The sequence below is a fragment of the Lygodium microphyllum genome, chromosome 2, assembly GCF_053477565.2.
Source record: "Lygodium microphyllum isolate KBCC chromosome 2, Lygodium_microphyllum_v1.1.10, whole genome shotgun sequence".
Lineage (NCBI taxonomy): Eukaryota > Viridiplantae > Streptophyta > Polypodiopsida > Schizaeales > Lygodiaceae > Lygodium > Lygodium microphyllum.
Window position 1 is genome coordinate 104,605,428 of NC_141136.1, and position 5,504 is coordinate 104,610,931.

The 5,504-nt window shown below is 43.5% G+C and overlaps 1 non-coding gene across 1 annotated transcript; it reads left to right on the plus strand.

The window, feature by feature from the left end:
- Positions 1 to 3,166: 3,166 nt before the first annotated feature.
- On the plus strand, positions 3,167 to 3,319 carry LOC148040130 (5.8S ribosomal RNA). Its single transcript, XR_015688728.1, has one exon. It is a non-coding gene; the product is annotated as a 5.8S ribosomal RNA (ribosomal RNA).
- Positions 3,320 to 5,504: the final 2,185 nt, after the last annotated feature.

Consider the following 5,504-nt stretch of genomic DNA (forward strand, 5'->3'; position numbering starts at 1 on the left):
CCATCGTTGAGAGCTTAATATAGAAGGCCAACTTCTGTATAGCTAATAGTGGACAAAAAAGGAATGGTTGGGAGGAACATACTCCTGAAATTGCTCAAATGTAGACCATAATAAATCCATCCTGGACTACAATCTTTCCACTTTAGCTTGAAACAATGGACATAATTTGGCTTGTCTTTGAAGAACTGCCAAGTCCTGCTAAGATATAGAAGGAATCATGGGGACACTGGGACTTTGAGGGATGGACCGTGACTGCGTGAGTTGGTTCTTCAATTTTTTAATCTGGGAAGCTTGGGATTCCACTGTATTATGAGCAGTCTGCAAAGCTGACAGTTTTGTATCCAGAAGTGTCTTAAACTCTTGAGCTTCTTTGGACATTTTCTCTTTCTCTTTCGAAACTCTAGTGACCTCTGACTGAGCTTCTGCTAACCGAGTTTTCAAAGAAGATATTTCTTCTCTCTAGGTCTCAATCATTTGTGTCTACTGCTCCATCTGCTTAAACAGATTGGAAAGAGTGTCTTTAGCAGAGGCTAACTCTATGGTTGTCTTATGCATCTGGTCTTTGGATTGCATCAATTCTTCATAGAAAGAAGCATATAACTATTGAACATAAGCTATCTCTGAGAGTTCAATAGAACTCTAGATGTCGTTACAAAGGAAAGGAATGGTAGCCCCTGAAGCTGTTTAGTGAAGGAACTGATATTTCCAAAGAACCCTCTCGATGTGCCCTGAATAAGTTGTTGTATGTGAGGTAGGCAAGGAGGTCACTCTAGAGAGGTAGCATGAACTGACACTGAAGGAATGACTGGTGGAATTTTCTCTGCTACACGCTTCAAGCGCTTCCGCTGAGAATGACCAATGGAGGAGGGGAGTCAATATCCTCTATGTCAATGGGTTCTGAATCTTCTAAAGGTGGAGGGGGAGGGACTGGATCAGATAGAGGAGGAGATAAAACACCCTTCTTAAGTCTTGAATATGTCAAGAAAGCATATAAATATGAACCATAGGTTACATTGGTAACATTTTCTCTAGTCACCTTGACAAAATGCTGGTCCATCTTCGTAAGAAGGTAAGTACTCCAGTCAATGGCAACCCCTTTTAAAACTATCATGGAAGCTGTGAAGAGCTCCTTGGATAAATAGTGAGATGGTGTCTTGGCATGCATGAACCTATTCTAGAGAAATTGGCAGACTAGCTTCCAGAGAGGATTAGTGATCATTGAGAAAGACACTCCTGAAGTGTTAATCACCTTCTTGACATCAAGGACCTCTTTAGTCTGCTTCTGTAACAGCTTGAGGATCTATTCATTTGAAAATACTTGTCTGGCCGTGACAAAGGGTTCTCCTTTGTAGGGAAGAGACAAAGCCTTCCCTAACCCTCTAGGTGTTAGGACAATGGAAGTACCACGAACCAAGCTCGATTTCTTACTGTATGAAGCGAGAAACTCATCACAAAGTGCAGGATCGTCTGGAATCAGAGGGAGTGAAGCAGCCACAAAAGATGCAAGGACAGCTTTCGTAATAGGCTCAAAAGTCAATAGGGAAGAATAATCCCTACTAATCAATGGGGCATACTGAACAGGAGGAGGAGCTTGAGGTGCCATTCAGATGGAATACACACACACACACCACACACATAGAGAATCACAGTGAATGCTTGCAAAACAATAGAATATTTATAAAAAAGAAATCAATCAGAATGAGCACACACACAGACGTGACTAACTGACTGACCACCCCAAACAATTCACACCCTAGAAAAAATTCGGCATAACCCCTACACATATGCGACCGAAAGGTTCATGCTATGCAACAAACATGCACCCGAGACATCGTATGATGTAGAAAAGAAAACTACAAACCACACCCATAATTGTATCATGCAATAAAACCATAATATCTCAATAACCTTCTCAGGAACACCATATTGGAAAATATGGGAATTTCCCATAAGTTTGGGACACATGGTCAAATCTTTGGATTTTCCATAACTTGAACACTATAACTCCGAATTGAGCGCTCTATAGCTCAATAGACTCCATTTTTCAAGCGCTTTCCAATGACAGGTCACATCATATGGTTTTGAGAAACTTATGGGCATGTTATCCAGGTGCCACCTTTTTAGTATTCAAAAAATGGGAATTGGGAGATTCCCAAACTCACTAATGTTGTGTTCAGGACATAACCAGAACTTTTATAAGCAATAACAACTTGAAAGATTGCACGTGCCCATCCCACGAAACGTATTTATTGAAAAGGAGAAAAAGTGCAGTGAGGGGAATGATTTTAGTAAAGGGTTCGTTTTAATAAATTATTAACAATGGTTGAATTTTTTTTAGGTTGTAAATCTTAATAAGAAAACAACGGTTCATTTTTAAATTGTTAGTTATAATTTATTAATGTGAAACAATGCTTTTAATGAATCCCAGACTCAGGTCTCTAAATGCATATTCATTGATTAAAAATTAGATGTGTCTGAAGCGCTCTTCTTTTTTAGCGCGTGCATTTTTGTGACGACTGGTTTATTTTTATTTAAAATTAAGGTGCCTCTGAAGCACACGTGTAGCGTATGCAAAGTGAACGGCGAGTTTATTTGAATTTATTAGAAAAAGGTGTGTTTGGCGCGAGTGCGTGTGCCATGGTGGTGTTTATGATTTATTTTGAAAATTAATCGTGAATTTTGCTCCTACCGATTGAATGGTCCGGTGAAGTTTTCGGATTGTGGCAACGCTGGTGGTTCGCCATCAGTGACATTGTGAGAAGTTCATTAAGCCTTATCATTTAGAGGAAGGAGAAGTCGTAACAAGGTTTCTGTAGGTGAACCTGCGAAAGGATCATTGACACACATCCGTGAGAATAATGTGAACCATGGAATGCCCATGACGGATCATGCTCGGAGACGCGGTCGGCATTGTCTCTCCCCTCGTCGGAGTCGGACGACAGTGGGGGAGGCTATGCTTCGGGGTCATCTCGCGATCATGTAGGTGGAGGAGGAAGGAAGGACACCTTCTTCAACCTCTCTCCCTTGCTCGGGGTGATCCCCCTCCATCATGCCCATTCGAGCACATTGCCGCCTTGATAAACCTTGGGGGTGGCATGAGGAACTTAATAAACCTTGTGTTGTCTGAGATTCCTCCCCTCGAGAGGATTGAAAAACAAAATGTAACGGCTCTTAGCAATGGATATCTTGGCTCTTGCAACAATGAAGAATGCAACGAAATGCGATACATAGTGTGAATTGCAAAGTTTTGTGAATCATCAAGTCTTTGAACGCAACTTGCACCCGTGGCTCGTCCAAGGGCATGCTTGCTTGAGCATCCTTAACTCCCCCACACCCTCTCCCCTTCTTTGGCGAAGGGTGGAATTGGTCGTCCGTGCTCCGACATGATGCCGCGGTTGGCTAAAATGTACCGGCAACACCATGCAACGATGACGTTGCTCTGCAAGGGTGGTTCATCTCCTCGTCAAGGTGGCAGCTATTTGCGGGTGCATCTTCTGGGGTGTATGTGTCGGATCGGGCTCTTTGGAGTCGGGGTTTGCCCTCGGCGACCCAAAACACAACTCGGACCTCAAATTAGGCAAGCCTACCTGCAGAGTTTAAGCATATCACTAAGCGGAGGAAAAGAAACTAACCAAGATTTTCCTAGTAGCTGCGAGCGAACGGAAAGAGTCCAGCTTGGAAATCGCACGGCTTTGTCTTGTGAATTGTAGTCTAGAGAGGCATCCTTTGTGGTGGACCAAGCCTAAGCCCCCCTGGAAAGGGGCGTCAGAGAGGGTGAGAGCCCCGTCAAACTCAGACCCTATCGCTCCACGAGGCACCGTCGACGAGTGGGGTTGTTTGGGAATGCAGCCCTAAGTGGGTGGTAAATTCCATCCAAGGCTAAATATGGGCAAGAGATCGATAACAAACAAGTACCGCGAGGGAAAGATGAAAAGGACTTTGAAAAGAGAGTTAAAAACTGCTTGAAATTGCTGGGAGGGAAGCGAATGGAGGCTGCGGGTACACCCTGAGATCAGATGCGGATGTTGAGATATCGAGCTCCACTCGTGATACGCCAGGGTGACCGTTGTGTATTTATGTCACCGACTTGTCAGTTGTTGCAGACGCGGTTGGTACACCGCCCATGAATAATAGCTACATGATAGCTATCCTTATCTACTCTAGTTCGTGGCTCAATTAGTATGCCACCTTAGTTAGTTGAGTTTGGTTTGAGACCCATATATAGGGTTCTTCTATTTCTTTGTATTAGAGTTCTTTTGGCTTACACAACTAAGAAGAGGAAAACTGTTTTCAACCTCCACCCTTGTGTGTATTCCCCCATTGTGCAAGCAAGAAAGATACAAGTGAGACTCCTTCCTTCTCTCCCACAATCTTGACATGGTATCAGAGCCTTGTTCGTGGTAAGGAGCTCAAGAAAGCAAGCCAAGCTCGCGGTGTTCTGGTAAGAGGAGCATTGTTGCTTTCATTTTCTGTTTTGGGAGCAGATCTCTGCAGGTAGCACAACGGAAAGTGCAGGAGTGCATTGTCTCAGGTTGAGACGCCCTTCGCGGTGAAACAAGAGGGCAGTATATGCTGCAGGTAAGGGCTTTAGCCCTTGGCGACCTTATTTTTTTGATTTGAGGCCATTTCGGGGCCTGTTTTGGAGGCGGAAGTTTTCTGCACGCACTCAAGAAAAGGCCCAGTTTTATGCTGTGCAGCCACTGTTCTACAGGTCGGTGAAAAGTGTTTGTAGAAATTGCATTGTATGCTTGTGCACAGAGACATTGGGAGTTACAGAATCATCCTTGGTTCCTGTTTATGCAAAATCGTCACTAGGAAGTGACTGTGTGGTCAAATACCACTTTCGCCAGTTTTGCAGATTTGCCCTTGTGAGGGTGAAGTTGAGTTTTTGCAGTGACACAATTTTTCGCAGTATTCTGTAATGGCGTCTGATTCTCTCTCACAGATTGTCACTGAAAAGCTTGACAAGAACAACTTCCAAGCATGGAAGTTTAGAATGACGAATTTCCTTATGGGAAAAGGATATTGGGAGTTTGTTGCAGGAAATGAAGAAGAACCAGTTCTTCCTGATGTTCCCAATCAACAGCAAATGCAGGCATTCAAGGCATGGCATGAGAGAGCCAGGAAAGTTATGTACTAGCTGTCTATCAGCATTTCAGACTCTATGATTGTGCATATTCAGGATGCAAGTACGCCAAAGGAGGCATGGGATACTCTGTCAAAGATGTATAGCACAAATACGCAAGCCAGGAAAATGCAGCTCAAGCAAGAGTTGCACAATGTGCAAAGAGAAAATATGAGCATCAATGACTACCACATGAAGGTGAAGAAGATTGCAGATGCACTTGCTTCCATTGGGTCGCCAGTGGAAGATGATGATTTAGTTTCTGTGACCTTGAATGGTCTAGGAAAGGATTATGCGCAGTTTCGGACATCCATTTCCGTCCGTGAAAGATTTCCTGATTTTGAGGAGTTGATTGCTCTTCTAATTTCTGAGGAGCAGA